Source organism: Achroia grisella, unplaced genomic scaffold (genome assembly GCF_030625045.1).
Source record: "Achroia grisella isolate CSIRO2021 unplaced genomic scaffold, CSIRO_AGI_Agris_v1 utg781, whole genome shotgun sequence".
Taxonomy (NCBI): Eukaryota; Metazoa; Arthropoda; class Insecta; order Lepidoptera; family Pyralidae; genus Achroia; species Achroia grisella.
The window spans coordinates 783397-810361 of NW_026713021.1; positions in this window are offsets into that span (position 1 = coordinate 783397).

Below are 26965 nucleotides of genomic sequence, written 5' to 3' on the forward strand. Positions count from 1 at the left end.
TAATAATCATAATCTCAGAACAGTTCACACGGCGCCATCTAGACTCAAGTTAAGCTATCTAAAGCTTGTGTTATGGGTACTAGATAACTGATAAATACATAGATATATACAAAACACCCAGACCTATACAAACAATCATACTCATTAATTCAAATGTTTGTGCCGTGCGAGGAATCAAACCCGCGACCATCGGAAGTAAGGCGTTGTGAACCGCTAGACCACTGAGCCCGTCTGTTATATGTTATATGCAATGTTGTTATTTTGTACGTATTTTTTTTAAATAAACAAATTACTTATAAATAAAGCCAAAAAACATAGTTTTTATTTCTGACAATGTAATAATGAGTTAATTATTAATTAAATCAAATCAAAATATATTTATTCATGTAGACATAGATTTATGTGTATTACACACGTTTATGATAATTTAAATCTACTACTCATTAAATAAATAAAACTTTGTTATTTAAGATAGAGAGAACAGAATAACCGAGGTCGACTTTGTATTCGATATAATTCCATTGTAAGTATAATATTCAAGTAACCTCTCATCTGCGAAGGAGCCATTTATTGGACTTGGACACTATTGTTCCATCTGTGGGAAGTTCTGTATTTGTTCTCACAGAAGGGTGTTAATGTCATTTTGACAGGATTGCTTGCTGGCCGGTTATAAGACGTGACTAGGTTTTTACGAAAGATTTGACAAGACAGTCACAACAAGGAAAAAGACACGACAAGTAAAAAGACGGACAATTACATAGAAATTTGAATAATTATATTTTACTTTTAAAACAAACTCTCTTCTTTAATTACGACGACATTTCTTAACAGCCGGCCGACCAGCAGACCGTACAAAGAGATAATACCTGAAATATCGTTTCAGTGGGGACTGCGGGCCCTTTGTATCCTCGGGGCCCAGGACTGCAGCCTAAAAAGCCCTTAGGTAGATTAGCCCCTGGATAAGAGTACTGATATCTCAGTAATCCGGAATGGCAATGCATGAGTAACTATCATGTACGTGACATCCGAAGTGCTATTCATGTATGAAAGCGACCACTTACCATAAAACGGGCCGTCACCTTATTTGTTATACCAAATACCTACATAAAAGAAACTATGAACATATTATAAATTAATCGGTGTTCAAATTTCAACCATTGGGCGATGAAAGGTTTTGCGTTACGTATTAATAATGTACTACATTGTAACGCAAAACTTAGTATACATTTTTACAAATTTTGTGCGAACGGATATGAGATTTCGCACACTTATCTATACATATAAATAAAATTGGAGTGTCTGTTTGTAATATTGAAATTACCGTTTTTTACTACATGCATATGAATATAAATACGGTACATACACCAAAAAAACACTTTTTACAATTTTTGTCTGTCTGTCTGTCGGTCTGTTTGGACTAATCTCTGAAATGGCTGGGCCGATTTTGACGATTTTTTTGGCAGGTAGCTGATGTAATAAGAAGTAGCTTAGGCTACTTTTATTTTAGAAAAATGTTATATTATATTTATTTTAGAAAAATATATATTCCACGCGGACGAAGTTCCGGGTACAGCTAGTCGTTTATATAAAGAAGGAGTTCATCATCATCATTATCATCTCAGCCCGGAAGACGTCCATTGCTGAACAAAGGCGTCACCCAAAAAAAAATGAACATTCCGAACTCCTTCTTGAAATCCCCTCAAGAATTCGGAATGTTAATTTTTTTTTAAACTATGCACAAAAGATACATTAAATAAATAACAAAACATTACATATACTACCATATAATATGACACACACACGCTTATATACTTTTTTGTTTATGTATCAAAGTCTATGATCAAATCTTTACATATAGTAGTATAAAATGAAGTCGCTTCCGGTGTTTATACGCTTAAATCTTTTAAACTACGCAACGGATTTTAATGCAGTTTTTAGAAATAGATAGAGTGATTCAAGAGGAAGGTTTATATATATAAAACATACCCGTGCGAAGCCGCAGCGGGTAGCTAGTTGAGAATAAATTAATATTGTTTGTCTTTAATGTTATTTGTTTATAGTCTTACTGTTTTTTTTATTAATTATGGGAAATTTCGACTAATGAGCGTCCACTTGACTTAATCTTACTATGTTATCTGTGATCTTACTCTTAGTAAAATTATAAACGCGAAAGTTTGTAAGTATGTTTGTTACTCTTTCACACAAAAACTATTGAACGGATTTTGATGAAACTTTACAGTAATATAGCTTATGCGTCAGAATAACAAATAGGCTATATTTTGATTGAAATTTAACGCGAATGAAACCGCGGGCACAGCTAGTAATGCAGAAATATGCTAAACAGTGGCAGATGTACACACAAAGCATTGTGTACGGAAGTCGCCTACAGACGGGCGTGAGCGCGGCGAGGACGCGGGCGGGTCCCGTATGTTTACATTCAAGGTTTACAGCAGCGTGCAGTGTGACCGTGACACGTTGCGTGTCCATTAATGTAATTACATTTATATGTGCCACTACTTGATATTTTTGTCCGCACGGTTTATCAGAATAATAATAATTTTTACATAATCCTTACTTCTAATATTATAAATGCGAAAGTTACTCTGTCTGTCTGTCGCTATTTCACGCCAAAACTATTGAACCGATTTAAATGAAATTTGGTACACAGTTAGTTTAGACCCTGAGAAAGGATATAGGCTACTTTTTAATGTGAAAAAAGGGTTGAAAGGGGATAATTTGACATGAAAGGTTGTATGGAAGTATCTAATTTTTGGAGTTAGAAAGTTGAAACTTACTTTGTAGGCTGTTGTTTAAATATAAATAAATATGACATTCAAAGTTTAATACAAAAAAGGGTTGTAAGGTTGGGTTTACCTCCTTAAGGTTAAATTTTTTACAATAAGAATGACTATATTTCCACACAACCTTACATGTCAAATTTACCCTTAAGGAGGTAAAATAACATTGGGGGGGGGGGTGACATTTTGTATGGAAATTAGTCAACTTGGAAGCTAGAACGATGAAACTTTTCTGTCTGTTCTTTTCTTTTGTCTTTCCACGATCAGTATTCCATGCAGGCGAAGTCGCGGGTACAACTACTAATAATATATCTCAGAAAACATTAACATTGCTATTCTGCTCTGTATAAATGAATGCTTAACTGAAACTAAAAGGAAAAGTGTCATCGGCCATTTCAGTAGGTACTTATGACAAGAGTGACGTATTATTATGTCACTATAGCAGTTTGCTCTTATTTGGGGTCAAAGTAAACGTTACTTTGACACCAAATACATACACTACGTAGTAACATTATATAATCTCTGACTATGCTATGTTATACGTAATCTGTAACATGATATATGTACTCTAATAGCTGTGCCCGCGACTTTGTCTGCGTAACCTAGACCAAACAAAGAAAAATATTCACTGTATTATCTAACCCAAAAACAGCAAAAAAAACAAACTTTCTTTTGCATTAAAAAATAACCTACATCCTTACTCAGGGTTTACACTATCTGTGTACCAAATTTAATTTAAATCGGTTCAGTAGTTTTAACGTGAAAGCGAGACAGACATAGTTACTATCGCATTTATAATATGAGTAACGATTGTTGTGTCATTATTAAATTGTTGAATGGAGTAAACATTTATATCCTTGACACACTAGTTATATCTTTGACCTAGGATACCAAAAAAAGGCACACTTTAATTAATTATAGGGCTTCTTGTAATAAAAAGAAGTTTTGATTAATGGAATATTATGAATAGTTTCTGGCTAGTCGTAATATTTTATTTATTTATATAGACCAACATTTACATATTCAATATAATAGAAATTATAATGTAAAGTAGAATTCGTTATTTAACATTTATATTATAATTTCAATCATAATTCAATCATAAATAATAATCATTTATATATACAAGTAGTATACTACATAGTATAGTACATAAAGAACCTAAAATTAAAAACCTTAAAAAATATAATATCATAACTAAAATATATTATTAAAAGCAGTCCCTTTAGATATTATATTATCTGTGCTTTAGGTAAGGTTCCGAAGATACTGGCAGCGTTCCCTCTTTGAATAGCTAGGCTAATTCTTTGTCCGAGGTAGCTGCTAGCTCTTCGGTCTTCTGTGATGTCGATTAACCTTATTGCTATTTCTTTAAAAAGTCTTTTAGATAGATTTACATTTACATATTTACTACAATACAATTTTTATTTTTATTATCTGTAGTCCCCAAACTAGGCCAGACCTGACGGATGATGACAGAATGACTTAATGATGAAATTGATGAACTCGGTCGTCTAGCCTTTTGGCACACTGGAAGTAATCCAATGGTCGCAGGTTAGATTCCTCGCACGGTAAAAACATTTGTATTTATAAAAAAAAATATCTTAAGTATTTATATATTTAGTGGTAAAGTATCCGTAATACAAGCTCTGCTTAGCTTGGAGCTAGACGGCGCTCTGTGCATTGTCCTCAGATATTATTATTATGATCATCCACTAACACAAGTTACTTTCACATGACAATAATAATAATAATCGTGTTTGTTTGCCATGACACTTTTTTATTTCGCACAGTCAATGAAAACAAGTTATGTATTTATGGAACCTGATTTATCTGCGCGATAAGCGTTTATATCTACAGATAAAAAAAAACTTTAAACATTAAAATTGTAAGTTGTTTGTTTTGTACCAAAATAAATATAACATTAATGTTTATCCCAATTTTATGGACTAAGCAAAAAAGTGTAAACTTAGACTATTACGAGGCAATTTTTGAAGAACTCTACCTACCTACCTATATACCGGGTCTTTCTGAAGTACGTAGTACCACTACGATAGAAAAATTCTTAGTAATATTATAATACATGTTTTTCTGTTTATTTGTTACGTTTTCAAAATTAAACTGTTGTAATTTTTATAGAGCCAGTGATAGATTTCAGGAGTAGTCGTACTCCTGAATTGTATCAGCCTTAACGGTCTACCATTTTCCTTTTTTATCTCCAAAATAAAATAAATATAAATAGCAAAATAAAATAGCTTATTATGTAATACCACAGTAATAGTTATCTGTGGTAATACCATAGACAAGTGATACGACTCGATCACCGCGACATCTGACCTCGGAAGCTTTACTTATTTATGATTTCGTTAACCGAGGCCGAGTTAGCTTTTATAAGTTCTAGAAACACAAGGAAATAATATAATAATGATCGACACACGAATAGACAGGGCAAATTAGTAAGTCATGAATACTCATGATCTTGCGGAAGTCTAAAGAAATCAAAGATGCACGAACTAGATTTAAACTGTAAGGTTCCGTCGGAATTAAGAGCATTTATTCCATACTAACGGTTTCCGAGACTTCGTCCGTGTGGAATTTAACTTTATTTTTCTAAAATAAAAGTAGCCTATGTTACTCCTTATTACATCAGCTACCTGCCAAAAAGAGTCCTTTCAAAATCGGTCCAGCCATTTCAGAGATTAGCCGGAACAAACAGACAGACAGGCAAAAATTGTAAAAAATATTATTTTGGTGTATGTACCGTATTTATATTCATATGCATGTAGTAAAAACGGTTATTTTAATATTACAAACAGCGAACACCCCAATTTTATTTATATGTATAGATTATATAAGTTGTTAATATCTTTTTTATTTAACTGATATGGTCAACAATTGCTAAAAAAGATCTACATACTAAAGAAAATTATGAAATATAACGTCTTTGCTATAAGTTTTTTCACACCGCTTCGTCTGCGTAAACGGAATACCTTGATTGACTATTACCACAGATCTATTACAATATGAATTAACCGTATATGTATCCATTCCAAAAGGAAAAAAAAAAATATTTTATTCTATTCTATTCTTGCCTCCTTTCTGTGGGGCGGTCCCACGTTTGTGTGGGCCCCAGTTTAGTGTTTCTCACACAGTGGGAAACAGTGGATTAAACTATAACATTCACAATACATTTATTGATCAGATAGACGGCCTCCGTTTAGCACACCGCCTTACTTCCGATGGTCGCGGATTTGATTCTTCGCACGGCACAAACATTTGTATTCATGAGTAGGATTGTTTGTATCGGTCTGGGTGTTTTCTATGTATAATATGTATGTATTTACAAAAAATAAACTATACATTTGCATCAGTCATCTAGTACCCATAACACAAGCTTTAGCAAGCTTAACTTGGGACTAGATAGCACTGTGTGAATTGTCCTGAGATTATTATTATTATAGTAAGTAGCTACGTATAATCATAATTTATTTTTATTCCGAATCTTTAATAAAACATTATGAAACTATATTTATTACATCTCAATTAGGTACTATTGCGAAATTATGTGAAATTGTCTAAATTTACGCGTAACATGGGAGTCTCGGCACAACCTCACTTAAATTCTAGTTGGAAATAGTTTCCTATTTGTTAACAAATAAAAAAACTTGTAAGTTGTGACGATAATATTTAGGGATTTATTGATTATAATTTTAAGTTTGTCTACTAAAAAAAATGTGTATCACCTACTGACAGGTGATCAAAACTATGTAGGTATTGTTAACTTGACTAAAACTAACTATGGACTTATTAGGCCTTTTGTGAGTGTATTTAGTATATGTATATTTATGTAATTTAATAGGCTTTTTTTCATACTGACAATCTTTCATTGGGTTCTTGTCATTTTAGTCACTAATTCTATTAATGACTAGCCGTGCCCGCGACTTCGTTCCCGTAGCACACGCAACGGATGCCCTTAAATATGAATAATCTTCCCCGTTTTTGCAACATTTTTACTGATATTTCGCTTCTATTGGTCGTAGCGTAATGTTATATAACTTAAAGCGTTCCTCGACAAATGGACTGTCCCACACAAAAATATTCTGTTTAATTCGAACCAGTAGTTCTTTAGATTAGCGCGTTCAAACAAACAAACTCTCCAGCTTTATAATATTAGTATAGATCAGTGATTCCGAAAGTGGTCTATATCGACCCCCAGGGGTCTATGACAAATTACAAGGGGTCTACGACAGCGGTCATCTTGTTGTTTTTACTTTATGTTTTTAACAATAAACTTTACTACAGTTAGAAATTTACAAAAAGTCAATACCAGGTAAGAATTGGGAGGCCCACCCAAAACCGAAAGAAATGGCAAAAAAGTTTGGGAACCTCTGGTATACATAATAAACAATGCCCACAACCTGTTGTTTATTACAAAACCAATGGAAATTTATTGTACTGTGTCGTTTGAGTGAGTGAAATGAGTCGTCTCATTCAATGAGCTTGTAGGTAGGTACATTTACTTGTTTATGGTTTTCATAAACTGCATGACCTACGTATGAAAAAGACCTACATATTTTTCCTTTTATATGTATAAATATAAAAATTATCCTTATACATTAAAATTGTTTTTGACTTATTATTTCGATAGGGAATACTAATAATTTACATAAATAATATTTAGACAATAGCTTGATATTCATAAGTACCACGCCCACGCACAAATTAACCAACTTAGGAATTGCAGATATATCGTAATTTAATGCCTTATTTTCAGGATACTAAAGACCAAATTCACTTTCAACGTCCGCATATAAGTTTGTATATTGTAATGCTAGTCTATGGTAATCTAACTGACGTTTTTTAGGGTTCATATGTTAAAAAGATTAAACGGCACCATTTTTAATATAAATTTTGTCCGTCCATCTATCACTAAATATTTGAGAACTTATTGCTACTATTGAATTTGAATTTGGAATAGTTTAAGATACTATTAGCTGAATCATAATGAAACTACAATATTAAAAAAAAATAGAAAATTAAAAAAGTTATCGCACTCCGGTTCGATAACTATTATAACATATATATACTTCACAAATATAAAGAAACTATATGCCTTCTTTGCGTCTACTTCATTTTTTTTTTAAATAGCATCACTATTCTGATGCTCGATTTTGTTTTCAGAAATTACTGCTACTGTTGATTTTGAATTCGCAATAGTTTAAGGTACTGTCGGTTCAATCATTATAGAATTTCAAATTTTCACAAAATATTTTCACTTTGCGTTGAGTCGGTTGAGGGAAATCGTTTTATAAAAAAATAAAAACGTTAACGTACTGGGGTTTTGTTGTACCATTATAACACCTACTTTACAAATATGATAACACTAAATCCGCCATCTTGTGCTCCACTACTCTCGAAAACACGGAAGTTATAATACTACTTTACCCTATTTTATTAATTTAGTGTACCTACTTTAAATACTAACATGGCTACATGTAAAATAATGACACAAACAGAAAATGTAATTGTTCATTATATATATGTCCGGAACCTTTGCTTTTAGATCATCTCACACATGACAGTTTTTTTTATTCCGTAAACGTTACCAAATTTTAAATTAAACGTCTTCGGTTTAAAAATGTATGTTTATTTATTTTTGGTTATAATATTAAAGGTTTGTGCTGTGGATCATAAGTACTCACTTATTAAACCTGAGCGTCGCTGAACGTCGAGTGGCATTGGAAGCGAGGTCGGTATATGGTACCTTCCTGTGAATACCTACATTTTTTACATTAAATTTTAACGTTTAAGTAAGTAGACACGTGTATAACTAACGTGACCATTTAATCTTCGATTCAAAACAGGACATCGATTTATTTAGGTCAATTGCAGATAGTCAATGAAAATGGATTTAAAAAAAAAGTAATTCAATTGAGTTTCTTGCCAGTTCTTCTCAATTGGATCTATATACCGAACTGGACGGTAGGGAAAAAAATATAATGTAAAAACTTGACGTTCATAAGCGGCTAAAATGTCCTACATGAATAAATGATTTTTGAATTTTGAATTTTGAAAAAAACTCTTTTTCAAAATTATCTATTCAGAAAAAGTTAGCTTAAAAGTTACGAATTCAAAAATATTCCCGATAAATATAATTAAACATTTTACTTAGCCATATTTATATTTATCTGATAAAAATAAAATCTTTAGTTATATTTATATATTTATCGGAGGAACAAATTAGCTTTTTTAAGAATATTTTAAGTAAGAATGACACTCTTGGCACGTTTTTTTTATACTCACATTAATTACCAACAACCAACAAACGGCTCGTCTACTTAAAATTTCGCAGGGTTACCGAATACAGGACAATTTCGCGTTCCAGAGTTCATTTCGGGGACACCGGGACTAGTATTTTAAAATGGGACTGTCCCGTTCATAACGGGACGTCTGGTCGCATTATGTATAAATTCACTGCAAAAACATTTACTGTTAATGTAAAGAAAATGAGATTTTTATGTCAATGCCAAGGTTACAAAAACTTTATTGCACGTGTGTATGTAATAACCAAATATATGTACATAAAAGAATCTCTCTGTGTATTTGTTTAATTTACAGCATAGTTCTAAAATTTAAATTAATACATAAGATGTTTTATCCTTATCTCTCTTTCTCTATCCTCTTATAAATAATCTTCGAAAAATGTCTATCGATTAAATTGGATAAAAAGTGTATTCGAGAATACACACCGCTTTCGTAGAGACTTGACTTCTCCATCAGCCAGCAGGTGATCTCTATTACTATCTGACGGCCTCGGTGGTCTAGCGGTTTAGCACACCGCCTTGGTCGCGGGTTCGAGTATAACTGTTTGTATCGGTGTGCTTGTTTTCTATCGTTGTAATTTATTTTATTCCGTTGAAATTCCATTTTTAAATGCGTTTTAAAATAAATTCTTTTAAAGAATTTACTTTATTCTGTTCACGTCAAAAAAGCGTTTAAAAATGGAACGTCTACGAAATAAAATAAATTCTTTAATGAATTTATTTTATTCCGTTAATTTTCCATTTTTAAGCTCTATTTTTTTTATTAAGTATTACCTAGAAGTTCCTATTTGTTCACGGCATTGACCCATTAGTGTTACAGCTATAGAAACTCTTGCGGTAAGTGGAAACCGCAGAAGGTCACGAGCGTCACAGCTTTAAATCAATCCTTATCAGCTGACTGGCAATGGCGACGTACAGTCGGCAACATTGTAATGTGTTGTATTTTAGGGTTCTCTATACAATCATATCTTGATGTAATATGAACAGGTTTATAGCTTTTAAACGACATTTGTTAGGAAAATTTTAAATTAACACTTTTTCCACGTAAAATTACACATAAAATTTTTTAATTGTGGAGACGAAATTTAAAAAATTACTAATTTAACGATGCGTTTAAAATTAAGTCGATTTTAATAGAGATTGTATTTATTTGTAATTTATAATTAGTAATTATAATATAATTTATATTTATAGTGTAGTTACTAAGTTAGAAATAAAAATGCTTTATAATATGTATAACTAGCTGTACTCGCGACTTCGTCCGCGTGAAATTTAACTTTATTTTTCTAAAATAAAAGTAGCCTAAGTTACTCCTTATTACATCAGCTACCTGCCAAGAAAAATCCCGTCAAAATCGGTCCCGCTATTTCAGAGATTAATCGGAACAAACAGACAGACGGACAACAATTTAAAAAAATGTTATTTTGGTATATGTACCGTATTTATATTCATATACATGTAGTAAAAAACGGTTATTTCAATATTACAAACAGACAATCCAATTTTATTTATATGTATAGATATGTTGCAACAAGCACGTGATCCTGCCTACAACGTAAGGAGTCTGCCTTGGTGTGCGACCTTCCGCGAGAATACTGAATAAATGTTAATTACTATAATAATTGTAATTACCATATAAAGAACATCCTATGTCCGTAGTGAATAATATATACTTTACTAGCAGACTCGGCCGGCACGTTGCTGTGGCTACGGTTCTTAATAAAATAATATTGCGACTATAAATTGAGATGTAAGCTATCCTATCTTACTTAGTTGGATCAAATTGCACACAAATTAAATTTGCAATCGGTTTAGTAGTTTAGAGGACAAACAATGTGACACGTAATTTTTATATATAAACATATTATTCAAGTTTTATATACTATTTTGAAGACGGGCTTATTATTTATACTTATAATTAGATAAAATCCCGGGGATCAAGTTTTCTTCTATCGTATAATTTTTTCTTCAAAGCCTTTTTTTTATATGCAATTTATATATATATATATATTGTGTATATATCCCAGGTCTTATTTAATAAATAGGTAGTTAGTTTCTTCATTCTTTATTCACCAATTACAGACACATAACATACATGATTTACAGAAAAATACACGAATTAATAAAAGAAATGCAGGTGACTTTATATGCCGCAAAGGTGGAAAGGCAGCCAACTCAGCATAAAGCTACAGATAAATTAGCGCTGATATCCTGTTGACTTCTGTACTTATACTATGGTATTATTACTAAAAATGTATATATGTATTAAACTAATAATTGTTGCTGTTATCTTGGATTAAATTTACATGTATATCTTATATATAAAATTCTCGTGTCACGGTTTGCGTTCCCATACTCCTCCGAAACGGCTTGACCGATTCTCATGAAATTTTGTGAGCGTCTTGAGTAGGTCTGAGAATCGGCCAACATCTATTTTTCATCCCCCTAAATGTTAGGGGTAGTCCACCCCTAATTTTTATTTTTATTTTAAGGTAAAACAACGTTGCTGTGACAGCTAGTATACTATATATTTAGTACAATACTGGTGTAATTTTAAATTTTTGAAATTAGACTTCAATGCCACTGTTATAATGTGTACTTTCCAAAATTTGTAATTTTAAGTTACGCCAGTATTATAATAAGTGTGTGATATGTATAATATCTGATAAATCTACACTATGGTCTATAATGTTTTCCAGCGCTGTATAGGTGCAAATCATTGAAGCTGTGCTTATATTAGAGGCTGCTAATTAATATAAGCACAGATTCAATAAGCTTCTATTGCCAATTTTGTATGGTTTTTTATTTTTTATTTCGTGTCTTCTCTGTAATTAAATTAATCTGAAATAAATGTTTAATCAATCAATCGAGCAATCATAATGACTATTTAATACAGAGACGAACAAAGAAAAATAGAGTTCTTGTCAGTTCTTCTCAACTTGAAATGGAAGTATCCACTTCAAGCTAAGAAGAACTGATAAGAAATTCTGTCTTCACTCTTTAGAAAATTTTGACCCTTTAAGAAAAGCTTTACTTGATCGTTTGACATCAGAGCTAGAGTTTTCCCTTTTTATATTTGAACTATGTGGTCGGATTATTGGTAAAAGTAAGTTTTATAACATAAAACAACTATTATCAAGACTAATAGATAACCAGTACAAAACCGTACAAAGCACGCATCCAATTCTCGTCAGTTATTCAATTTTCACTCATTATAATTTGGAAACAGAACCAATATAAGCTAACGCTATAACGCTGTATGTTAGTGTAAACCCCATAAACATGTCTACGTCCCAACTGAATTAAATATTTGCAGAGTTCGCAGTACCTATCATTGGGTGGCAGATAATGAGCTAAATGAGTGCTAAGTAAACCGTTGTAAACTGTATGAGTCAGTTTGCTATTAGGTACAGCAAACAACCACTTCCTTTGTTACGCGGCGCCGCGCCGCGAGCCGGTGGACTTCTGATAACATCTGCTTAGTTTAAATGATCTGAGTTGTTAACTCACATGTGATTATTTTGTTCTAGCTACACCCGCGACTTCGTCCGCGTGGAATTTAACTTAATTTTTCTAAAATAATAGCCCATTAAAGTCCCGTCAAAATCGGTCCAGCCATTTTAGAGATTAGCCAGAACAAACAGACAGACAGAATAAAATTGTAAAAAATGTTATTCTGGTGTATTTATATTCATATGCATGTAGTGAAAAACAGTTATTTCAATATTACAAACAGACACTCCAATTTTATTTATATGTATAGATGTGTAGATAAAATAAAAAGTAATTACCACCTAAATTTTCCTTCCATATGGTGGACGTTTTACGTATAAGAAACGTAACAAATCGAAAATGAGAGGGATAGACTGTGTAAAAGTGTGATATGGTAAGAAAGAGAGTACATAACGAGATGACTACGAACAGGGATGAAGTGAAGAGAAAAACATATTACGTCGACCACAAATAAATGAAAAAAAATGATGATAACAGATTGAAAAATAAATAACAATTAAAAAAATATATATTTCATATTACTATAGTGTACTTATTTATACGTGATAAACACTATCTATAAATTATAACAAACAAATAACAACATTTTCCTACTCCAGTTTTGTAATTTAATATCTAATGTCAAAACTATTATGTCTTTTAATTCAAGGCATAAGCAAATGTATTTAGTACATAATAGAGCCATACATCTTCCATACATGGGTCCTGCGGCAAATACTGGTGTAGGCAAATTCGAACTTGGCAGATGAATGTATACTCACGTTAACGCACCTTCGTCAAAGGCAAAACTAACCACAAACCGGCAAACTTGACTACAAAGAAAGTCTCTGACGTCAAGTAAATTATTTTTCGCAGCGCTACTTTTTTTTAAACTATGGTTTATTAACATGAAACAATACTAATTTGACCTATTGTATGTTTATATATACCTTACATAAATGTTGGCCGGATAGGAAGAGGGGGTATTAGAGGGCGACATTTTTCAGTTTGTGTCCTCAAAAAAATGAAGATCCGGGGTTGCATAATGATGTCTTAATATTTTAATATTCTAACGTTTATGAATGAGAATTAAAAAAAAGGCTGTACGACCTTGCAGTTTGCAAACTACGTTTCTGATTAATAGCTGAGAGCAAAACGAGTTTTTATTAGGTATTTCGCATCATGCTGCCACACCCACTTCGAGTTATAAGTTATAGTATGCAACATGTGCGTCATGTCAACATTACATAGTTATATTATATCATTTATGACTCCAATTTCAACTTTTTCTTTAACTTGCTTGATATAGGTGTGTCTTGGTGTTCCTCTTCTTCTCTTTCCATTTATTATTCCTTCGATAATATTATTAATAAGTTCGTGGTGTCGTATCAAGTGTCCCGACATTTTCCCCCGTCTATTTTCAATAATATCTATGATTTGTCCGTTTTCATTAACCCTTTCAAGCACTTCCTCCTTCCTTATTTTATCTTTCCAGCTAATTCTTTCCATCCTTCTCCAACACCACATTTCAAAGATACACAGATTCATACAGAAAATATTATGTCCTGAGTGACGCAAACCTAATTAAACTTTTAAATTCAGTACTGCCAGACGAGTCTTTATTATATTGTTTGATGGCATAGACTTAAATTCTGTATTTTATTTTTGTGTGTGTGTTATTTTCTGTGTTGTATTTTTTTTACAAAAAACGTACTTGCTTTTGCCTATTCACTATTATATATACTAACAATACGCTGCCAATTACAGTAAACATTGAAGTAGAAAAATACCTACTAATAATCATCAGCAGAAATAAGATCGTTTAATATTTAAATAAATAATTATTGAGTAGGTACAAAACATTGGTATGTTTACACGTACAGTGTAACTTAAAATATTCTAATATCCTCACAATTTCATTCGTCTGGCTAAAAAATACACAATAAACCTTTTCAATAGACACTAAAGCAGAGGTATGGGTTCCATTGGAATTTCGGACCGTTGCACTTAAAACTGAAAGGCATTCTTTAAAAAGTATTCAACCTTATGCGTTTGATTTAAGAGCCATAGACAACATTTTGTTGCATTTCTTTTGTTTGAAACACACTTTGATGCATTCCATGACTTTATGACGCTCATATTCTTTTTTTAAACATATATCACCGTGTCTCTGAACAAGATTGAGGTGGTTCACTGCATACTAATCAGTTCATTTACGTTTCGATATTTGAATATTTATATCGGTAGCTTGTGTTGATTCTATCTGCCGATAAACAGTTTATGTGTTCCAAACCACGTTCCAGTACGAAGGGTGAGTACTTAAATTTCAGGAAAATTAAAAATATAACAGCCATTTTGACACAGGAATGAAAATCATGAGATGTGTGACTTCTTGTTAAAAGTATAATGCTGGCCATCATAGAATAAATCTGTTGTACATTTTTATTTAGAACATGTTTCTTTTGTATCTCAGTAACATTGTAATGTCAACGTATTTAATTTACTGCATAACTCTCTATTTCCAAAACTTCTAATGCCATGTGTATTCTTGTTCTTAATCTTACTAATATTATAAACGCGATAGTTTGTGAGTATGGGTGGATATATGGATAGATGTTTGTTACTCTTTCACGTAAAAACTACTATACGCTATAATTTAAAAAGATATAATGTAAATTGGGCGAAATTGAATAATAAATGTCAAGTAAGTGTTATGCAGACTAAGTTGTGTAAGTCAACTAGTAAAGTTATAATCCTATGTACATAATAATCACAATGTGCATTGGTACAGCTTCCACGTTGTCCTGAAACTCGTAAAAAATGGAAAACCCTGGAAATACATGCCATTGGCCAGCGTGGATTAAGTTACCTCATTTATCGTAACCCTTTTATAAATCCCGGTAACAATATGACCATATATGATTATCATCCAAGAAGATCTCGGATATAGCCGCGAGTAATATGGTAATATAGCTTATATAGCAGGCTGGGCCAGAGTAAGGCTGAGGTCACATAGCCTCGTTCAGGAGTGCGGTCAAGGCGAGCTTGAGTTTCACATGAAATGGAATGTGTAAACACGCACTTAAACTGTTTCTAGGGTTGTCATCACCGATACGAACACGCGACTTTGATATGTGAACTGAAATTGAAACATTGATCTTTCATCAACTCATTAAAAAAATGGATATTCTCATTTGTAACTGTACCAAAATTGGCCGATAAAATTTTGATTATAGAATTATATATATATATTATATATTATAGATATGTATCTCATCTAAAAAAATGGAAATTTTCATTTCAAACTGTACCATAATTGGGCGACGAAATTTTGATTATAGAATTTAATATATCCACTCATTATAAAACTGATATTCTTTTATCTCCCAATGTAGATATACACTATGGAACATTAGTAGTCTCGCTTCGAAAACACTTAAAGTACGAAAGAAATTTAAAATATTTATCAATTTCTTATCATAAATATTATTTATGAATTTCTTGTAGACCACTCAAAAACTGACTTCAATCGCATGAGTAAGGACAAAACTGTTACTTACAACTTCATAGTATGTAACTTATTATTTTTAATTAAAATTAAATAAATTTCTAAAACAAAAGTAACGTAAGTTACTCCTTATAATATTAGTTATTATATTACTGGTGCCCCGCGTAAACCATTAGCACAGGCACCGTTCCATTACCATCTATAAAAATGTTTTTTATTATATTTATTTGTTTCTGACTTCTTTATGCAAAAGTGTAAAAATTAATACTATCTTTAGAAATATACCATCCATAGCAACCAGTATTATTTTGAGTTCAAAAACTTTGTGTAACAAAAAATCTCTTGTGAAATGGCGTTAATATTGTTTTATTATTTAAATAAATAATAATTGATTTATTTGTGAACGATTTTGGGTTGTAAAATCTGCTTATATGAAGCATACAAATATTTATTTAGTATTAAATTATTTATTCACCACTACCATCTGATATTTACATTATTATTGTGTTTTAAAAAATTAAATATATACATATATATGTATAACATTGATTAAAAAAATCATAAATATCCAATTATCTGCCTAAAATTCATTTACGGTAGTTTATATTCAATAACTATAATTTAGTGTTTAGGTCTACAGTTTAGGTACCTATCTATATTTGTCTAGAGATAATAATACATGTTGTTTAAATGTATAAATAATAAGGAAAGAAAATATGGACAGAATATGTTCATTATACATGGAGGTATCTAATTAATTTGTCGAATATATAGCGACGTTAAGTCCACAGGGAAAACATATAATTAAGTAAATGTTTGCCTGTTGATTAAGTAAGTTACTTCACGTAGCATCACATAGGTATGGGGACGACTATTTAAAAAGTCAATTATTTATTACATACATATATATATCTTATATACAAATATCTATTACATACACTAGCTGGTGCCAATTGCTCATTAATTTAATGCACATCTGGTGCAACACGGTCACTTTAGTTTAGTTCCACGATTTGAATAAAAACATTTAAATCTATTAATTATATTATTAATTAAAATTAGGTATTGTCAAGTTTTAGCAACACACAAGTTTCTTGCTCATTCTTCTTGTGATGAATATGCATTGCGAATAAGCGGTAGAATGAAAAAGGGACTATTCAAAAGTGCTTATATTAAGTTTATTTGAATAAAGATTATTTCTATTTTGTTATTATTACAGATGCTTCACAGAACCATGTTTGTGGTAGTTGTTTTCCGTACAAAGTACAGTCTTTGTTTTTTTTACAGCATTCATTTTTTAGAAACGTAATTTCATATATACCTATATATATAGATACCGATAATCGTAAGCCGTTGGTTATCGTAATAATTTTTAGTGATTATAATCGATATTGTTTGTGTATACAATCGATCATAATGATCAGTGTATAAATACGATTAAATATATCTGTTATATTTTATTTGCTATGGATTCTATTTCGATTGATAATAACACACAGTCTAAAGAAAACTTACCTACTATGATAACAGCTTTATGTAGGTATGTCTCACTAACCAACTGCTGTAGAAAATAAGTACAAGTTTGTAGATATTTTTTAATGGATAATTATGGCGTGGTGCACCTGCCTACGATAATGGTATACGCTGGAGTGGCACCAGCGTAGGACAATAAGATGAGCATGAGGTCAGGTCAGCTAGCCTATCGTCACGATGGTTTCCAGAGGGAAGGTGAAGGTCAACGTCTTGGTACATTGCTAGCCATGAGGTCATCAGTTTACCGTCCGGTACCCCTGAAAACCATCCATGCTTGGTGAATTTGTCATGATGGGCTAACTGACCTAACCTCATGTTCATCCTATGATGCTCCACTAGTGTCCCACTAGCGTAAACCGATAGCGCAGGCCGGTACATCTTTTCATTATCATCCACTAAAAAAACATCTTCTTAGTTGATAGTGTATTGTAGGTATAAGTGTCTAACTGAAGTAATGCTTAATATTATTTATATAACATATTATCTATTAGAAGGCTAATAATAGGGTCAAATATGATTATTACTAATAAGACTTATTATTAATGTACCTATGTTAAATACTAATCGGTATTAAAGTTCCGATCGATTAATTTCTATTGATTGATTTTCTATGTACCTATTTCTACGGTCACAGCTCTACACTAAGTAAGTATTTTGTAGAAATTGATAAGCTACAGCTTAATAAGTCATCAACCTATTAGCCGTTACAAAAAGACACAGATACAGAACTTTATATATATAGTCTATACCTACAGCACAGACTACTCCTTTACGATGAAATTACAACAATATTTTTTCAGGTAATATGAATGCCAAACAAGCTGATGCTAAGTGGTAACCGTCAACATGAACAGCGCTGAGGAGAAAGGCGAATTTAGTAATGTGGATTGATGATGTTATTGGCACTGTTGAATGATACGATGTTGTTGGTCGAGACGATGTATATTACAGATGATAATAAACTAACAATATGTACATAGAAATAATGATCTTATATACTAAATAACAATAGGAAAATGTAAGGTGGGGTGACACAGTTTAGACACAGCAGTGCTTAGTAGACAATATTGAATTTGTCTTACTAGACATTATTAAATGCAATTATTATTTTGATGTATCTAGGTGACTGTATCCCATACTAGCAATGTACCATGTTAGGTTGACCTTCACGCGGTTCCCCCTGGAAACCATCATGATAAATTCTTAGTGAATTTGTTACAATAGGCTAACTGATCTGACCTCATCTTATCGGTTTACAGTGTAAAAAGTTAGCGCAGGCAGATGCACCATTTAATTATCATCCATAAAAAAAACATGAACAGCACTATGACCTCACGTTATCAAGTAACGCCTTTGATATCACTTATCCAGTCTCTTATCCTGTAATTTCACCCACTTAGATCCCACTTATACTGTACTTTTACTAAGATCCCTCTTATCCTATATCCTCGGTGCCTTATCTCACCCTTCAACACAATAACAGCATACAAAGAAATCGGCTTGGCAGACTGAAATATGTAGTCAGAGATACCTACGCAGACGACTTTTCACAAAGTATACCTCAGTGATTGTTATTATTTCAATTCATATAATTCCCGCCTAGCCGACATAAAAAAAATGGACACTGAGCTTATGAGAATGACCACTAGACCAACCAGACCGTCAAATATACTTTAAGGATTTTTATTAATTAAAATTGTTCTATCATTCTAATTTCTGAAAGAAAGTTATTGTAAATTATCACGTTTAAAAATCATATTAATTAAATCGAATTCAATAAATACCTAATCGGTTGGAATGTTTATACGAGTCTTGTTGTATAGGTATAAAAGTTTCGTAGAAGATATGTACAGATAGTCTACGAAACTTTTAGAATACAGATAACAAAAACATGTTTTATTAGTAACCGGAAGGTAACTGGTTTCACAGTTTCATGCAACTCGATTTCATCCGAAAGACACGGACTTAGGATTATCATTAGTGATTCGCAAATATTTAAAAAGTATAACAATCTATTTATTTGAATTTGGAATCACAAGTTGATTGTTTATTTTAGCTGTACAATAAATACGTTCTCTGAGCAAAAAATCACTACGATTATTTATGATTTGACAAAATTATGCAGAATCTCCTAGGTTGTGTTATCTTTTATTCAAATATTATAAAAATTGAAGAAAGTAAAAAACAATCCGTTAATTTTTTTTTATTTAAATTAAGATAAAAAAAATATATATACAAAAAATATCTACTACATGGAATGAATATTATAAATAATTATATTTGATGATAAAGATTTTAAAAAACACTAGATTTTTATACAATTTCTTAAGTTTACAGTGTAAGCTCATATTCGGCGTTATTATCGTTAGATAGTTCTGATGCTTACAACGTTTCTAATATAAACTACTTTTGTTATTGATATAACACCTACAACATAGTTTTTTGTTGCCTTTACGATTAATCCTGAATACGTAAAAAGTATATATATATATCCAGAACTTGTTTGCAAGCCTTTGTAAATGTGTAGGTATAATAATTAAACAATAATATGATATTGTTCTACTTATTTTCGTTATTTATCGCGAGGCCAGGCAGGCGCCGGTGGCGGCGTCGCGCGGCGGGCGCCGGGCAACAGAATCGACGCGTCGTCGCGGCGCCCCAGCCCTTGGAGGGTGTCCCCTACCATAGATCAATATCTCGACCAGTTTACCCATTATTTAATGAAAAAAGGGGCAATGGATAATAATGTCACAGTATACTAATAATTACTCATTTATTACATACCGCGACTTTGTACTCATGGATTCAGAAAGACAAAAGTTTATAACTTTATTAGTTGAACGAAAAGAATTAGATACCCTTTAAGTGAAGTTTAATACAATTCATTATTGAAAATGAAATCGGTTAAGGTTAAGACATTTCTGAGAGTAGTAAACACAAACGCATAAAGTGTCAAAAGTGAAAAGTGAAATATTTTACAATAGAATCAATGGACACTTACTTTCACTCTTTACAAACAAAAACATTTTTTTTTATTATAAAAAAAGATGAAGAAAGATAGAAATTTTCTAAAAACCATTGTTTTATACAAACCGTATTACTTTGGTAATATTCCCATATATTTATTTTCTCATATGTCTTTCAGTCAGTTATATTTTTATTGTATGTGTAGATTTAGTCAAGTATGTATTCACAATTCGAAACCATACCTTGTATAAAGTATTATTGTGGCAATGAACGTAAGTGTTTATGTTATAGTAGATATATGGTATTGTAAAACATAAGTATCATATGAGAAACAAAAATACATTAGTATTTTTGTATGTTTATTTATACTTATTATATTCATGTAAATAAAATTATTAAAAATCGTAACCGTAAATCAAAGAGGTCGGCGACTATTTCAATCTCCGAGTAGTAGGTATCATCTTCCTGTAATTAGATAACATTAAAAAAAAAGGACTACGTTTTACGTTTAAAAAAATTTGCATTGGAAGAATAGGACGAATAGTTTAATAATAATATAATATATAAATATACAGTATATTTAATTTTAATCTTAGTAAGAAATCGATTACTCAGTTTCATTTAAAAATCACAGAGCAATTAATTTGTTTTAGAACAGTTGACATCACTCATATGACATTTAAAACAAAATTTAATTTATGTATCAACCCTTATAATAATGGTTATAATAAAGGAAAACTGGCAGATCCACAGTAACATTGTTAAGATTTAATAGACACGAACTTGCATGTCAGAGTTAAAACTTTAAAATTAATCTAATCTAAAAATGGTACTACAAGTTCATACGAAAATCTTGACGCTAAACTGACAAAAAGTATTTCGTGTCAAGTCGATGTTTATTTTTTTTTAATAATTCGTAAATTTCGGACAGGCAACGGACGTTGCCTCTCTTGCCTAGTCATAGGCCTTTGAAATAGGGCTGTAAACAAATCGCGCCTCTCGGGTTTTGTTGTAGTTTTTTTTATTATTCGTAAAATTCACTCCGATATTAGAGTAATTGTTTTTTGGTAGTTTTTTATACAATAACACTAGGTTGTATTCCAAATTACATAAATGTTTATTACAGACGCCTCCGTAACTTTCTCTACATGTTCTCGGGACTAAGTCTTGTTATTAGTATAATTAAATATTTAATAACTAGCTACTCGCCCCGGCTTCGCCCGGGTGTACCTGTATTATACATATAAACCTTCCTCTTGAATCACTCTATCTATTAAAAAAAGAGTTTCAAAATCCGTTGCGTAGTTTTAAAGATTTAAGCATACATAGGGGACGGACAGACAGCGACAGCAACTTTGTATTATACTATGTAATTATTAAATAATGATGAATCTAAATAAATAAATTAGATATGACGATTATTCGTTTAGCATTTGCCGCAAAAAGAAGGTAACGAAAAAAGCAATCAAACTCACTTTTAAACATATTAATGATCGTGGTAGGAGATACAACCCTCATTCGGAGCAAACGCATTTTTATGTGATTCTTGTGAGTACTTACGGATAACCGTATCGCATTACAATTCCACGTTGAAACATCATAAATCAATAGTTATTAAAAGAAATATTAGTACATTTTTAAACTATCAAATAAACCACATTTCTTATTATTTATGACGCCTATAGTAGATACTAATTTAGGAAATATAAAGTACACACAACCATGTATTTGACATACACACATTTTAACAATAACCATAAATACTCTTTTGTTTATTGTTAAAGTATATAATATTATCTTATCTGTGGTTAAAGTCTGTGGTCAAATTGAAAATAGAATTATTTGTCTATAGCCTTACTGAATGTTAAATTAATTATGGTCACATTTCCACTATTGGGCGGCCACTAGTATATATATGTATAAATATACGTCATTGACATCAAAACAGTAGATAAATAAATAGGTGTCAAAATTACAGATTATTATGTAACTTGTGAATATAAATACATATGTTTGTAATTTTCAGGGAATCTGCGTGCATTGAAGAATGAGAAAGTGTGAGAAATCAATCGAGAATGCAAGAGTTTATTTTATCTCGGCTAATCAAGTTTCGTGGTCCTTAAAGTTAAAACTGAGAGGGGTTTGAATCAATAGTTAGTCTCCGGTAGAACCTCAAAGTTAGACTCAGTTAGATTCTTAGTACTTTTTTGAAAACTGTGAAATTAGTAGTAGTGTAAGATTTATATAATTGTATATGCATATTGGTAAATCTAATCCTCCTAATAAAGATGGGTGACACTGCATGTTGTCAACTGCCTGCAATATGTCTGTGGAAAATTGTATTTAAAAATAAAAAAAAAAAGATTCTTAGTACTTAATAATTGCTAGTATTCCCCTTTACTAATAAAAAAATAGGGCCTGCAATTGGTTTCAACTTTAACACTAGTACAGTTAGCGTATATAGGTTGATGATCCAATCCGCACCATTATATATCTTATATATAAAATTCTCGTGTCCCAGTTTTCGTTCCCATACTCCTCTGAAACGGCTTGACCGATTCTCATGAAATTTTGTTAGCGTATTGAGTAGGTCTGAGAATCGGCCAACATCTATTTTTCATCCCCCTAAATGTTAGGGGTAGTCCACCCCTAAATTTTTTATTTTAATTTTTAGAGAAAATTTTTAGTTTCTATTTTTTTATGATACAACATACAAAAATACATACAATCCTAAATTTTCACCCTTCTATCATCAACCTCTATTTTTTTATAGCGTTATTAATTTATATGGCAAAAAACAATGTTTGCCGGGACAGCTAGTGTATATATATATTTTTTTATTAGATGTCAATGCAATGTTGCATCTGCCTGTACTAACGGTATACGCTGGCGGGGCAGTAGAGGATCATAAGATGAGTATGAGGTCAGGCCAGTTTTGTTGAGCCATCGTAATTAAATAACGAGGAATTTACGACGAAGGTTCCCAAAGGAACTGCGAGGAGGTCGATCTAATATGGTATATGGATATGGTACATTGCCAGCAATGAGGCCATTTTAACAATCTCCTTCCTTCCTACATATTTTAACTTTGGTTATTAAATTTATATCTGGCCAGATAGAAGACATTGTGATTAGAATTGTATATTTAGAAAGGTAGTGTATTCGGTGTTTTCTATTGTTCGTAAATTTTCGCTGATGACTGTTTTCTTTTATACTACTATGGTGGCAAACAAGCATACGGCCCAACTGATGGTAAATGGTTACCGTAGCCTATGGACGCCTGAAATACTAGGGGTGTTACGTTGCCGACCCATAAGAAACCTTAATATACCCTTCTTGAAAAACAGCATGTTGTAGTATCGTGAGAAAACCTCTGCAGGTAGTTCATGCAAACTATATTGTATATGACATATTGTAAGCCTTTTTACTTGTTCATATTTTACTTTTGTATTCCACTATAATAATAATAATTATAATATTTATTTAACTCTATATTTTCGTGTAGTCCTGTCTTCTGAACTCTAGCATTAGCCGTATGACAGAAGCCAGTTCTTTCCAATACAATATTTTTTTTATAGATTGATGAAAACTAATTATATCATGATATATATAAACGATATTTTATCTAAAGATACAAAATTAGAAATTAAAGTTATAAGAGAAGAAAAAATGTTGATATATTTATTATAATATATATTTATTAACATTGCGTATTAAACCCCTACACTCACCAATTAAAAAAAGAGTATCTGACTCATAGAAATGTGTTTCTATCACACAGTAACAGTGTCACTTTTTGATCTCAGAATAGACTGAATTAGCTGAAAAATCGTCTGAAACTTGCGCTTGCGATCATGAGTCACAAACACAGTGGCGCCACAAGATTTATTGCGGCCACTTGTGGTACTGTTTGTAGAGTACGAACTACATGGAGTAAGTTAACATCATTGATATAAAATATACAGAATAATCACTTTCTATTTTATTTAATTTTCTTCAAATAAACTTTAAAAACACTTCTGGATTATCGGTTTTTCATTCTACAAACCATTCGGAATGATTACTAGTATAACAAAAATGTTAGAAAATAATATAGGCAAGAAACTTGACTGCTACCTTTATATAAACGATCTAGGTTTTAATATTTAAAAACATGTGTGAATACAAGTTAAGTTTGTACACTACAACGTTTTTTTTTTTATTGCCAATCTTGTGGACTAAGCTATCATGCATAGAGTAATTTTACTAGTATTGTATATTTCATATTTCATAATTAAATATACTTTTTAAAAGAAATCGCTTGGCGTCAGAAATGTGTATGACATGAGGTATCTACGTCATTTGTACAGTCTGTGTCGCTGAATTATGTAAAATAGTAAATGAAAATTATTAATATTAAATTAATAACATACATTTAAAAAAAATATATAAAATTTAAGAGGACTGTATCCACACAATAGACTTGTAATATAGGTAATTCTTCAGTATACGTTTTATTTCTATTCAAACGCCTCACTCAAGTGCAATAGCAATACTTTCAATCGAAATTTTGTCATAAATATTTACGTTTGCTCTACTCGGCTTACTCTATTAGTACAGTATATTTAAGGGTGTTTTTTTCTGTTATGCCATGATAATTTGTTATAATTTCAATATATTACATTTTTTATATAAATGTCTGTCTAGGATTGTTCGTACGAATGAAATTATATATCTTTTTTTTTCGTAAAAGTCTACATTTTCAATTACGCATAATTTTAAAAAAAAGTTGTATATAGAAAATCTGACTAGCGTGAAACGTTGATATTAGTTGCCTTATCCTATGGACAAAATTTCAGCATATTTAATTAGTAATTGTAGAATAATTAGATAAATAAGAATTTTTTATGGTCACGTCGGTATTCGTTGCCCATCTTATAAATGAAATTTCATCGAATTTAGTTTAGTTTAGAGTATGTATTATATAGAGAGGAGTTGGGGACATGCAACCTTAAGTAACAGGGTCAGTACTCAGTATATTTGAAGACATCGCTACTGCATCTAGCTCTACGATACTCGTGCGTAATCTCAAAATAAACCGCACGAGTAAAAAGAGCAAAAGGACATCCCAAGTCGCACCCTTCATCGTTGCCAGATGTACTCGGGTGTCCTCTCGCTAAATAATTATACGCTGTGTATCCGATACGCTATTTTAAGATAATCGACAAACGTTATAACGACTATATTACGTCGTTTCTCCGAAGGGATGGCAGTGAGACGTATTTCCCAACTGTCAAATCGGCCGGTAATTGATTTTGTTATAATAGAACATTTCGTAGAACGATAACTGAAGATGTTTGGCGGTATAATATTAGACGAAATCGCACTCTAGGATTTGGTTATTCTTCTTTATAGAGAGATTTGGAATAATTTAATAACAATAATAATAACCACACAATTCACACAGTGCCATCTAGTTTCAAGCTAAGCAAAGCTTGTGTTATGGCTACTAGACAACTGATATAAATAATTGGATATTTTTGTAAATACATACATAATATATACATATAGAATACACCCAGACCAGTACAAGCGATCATACTCATGAATAAGAATACAAAACTTTGCAAGTGCGAGGAATCGAATCCACGATAATAAGAAGTAATGCGGTGTGCTAAACCGTTAGACCACCAAGGTCAAGGTTATTTTTTATTTATTTATATATATAAATGTTTTCAATATTTTTATAGGTATATTTGAAAATTGCTATTATTGAAAAATCCTATTATATTTGTTAATTATTGGACATTTATATTGTGTCTTCTACCGAATATACGACAGACTATGTTCTGAAGCATTGTTTGACATGATGCCCACGTCTACCTTTTACCATCGCACCGCTCTCCGTCGTTTTACCTTCCCACACGTTTGAACCTAAATGGTCTCAAACAGTAAAATTTCAGAGGGAATTCTCCCGCGTACACCTAGATTGTTAAATGAATTACCTGCCGAGGTTTTCTCAAGAGACTACAGCATGGGGTTTTTCAAGAAGGGTATAATAAGGTTTTTTAAGGCAACGTGCACGTGTAATTTTGTGTTTTAGGCGTCTATAGACTACGATTACCGTTTACCATCAGATAGGCCATATGCTCGTTTGCCACCATCGTATATAAAAAAAACCTATTTCGTTTATTTTTTATACAACGTATCCCAAAATTCAAAGATAAGCCTGATGATCGCTAGTTGCCATATTTATGAGTAGCTATTCACGTGAAAATAAAAATGACGGTATTTTTTTTTTAATATTATAATTTTAAAGGTGACACCGTGTACAATATTTTTAGATAGCACGATCCTGGTGTCCG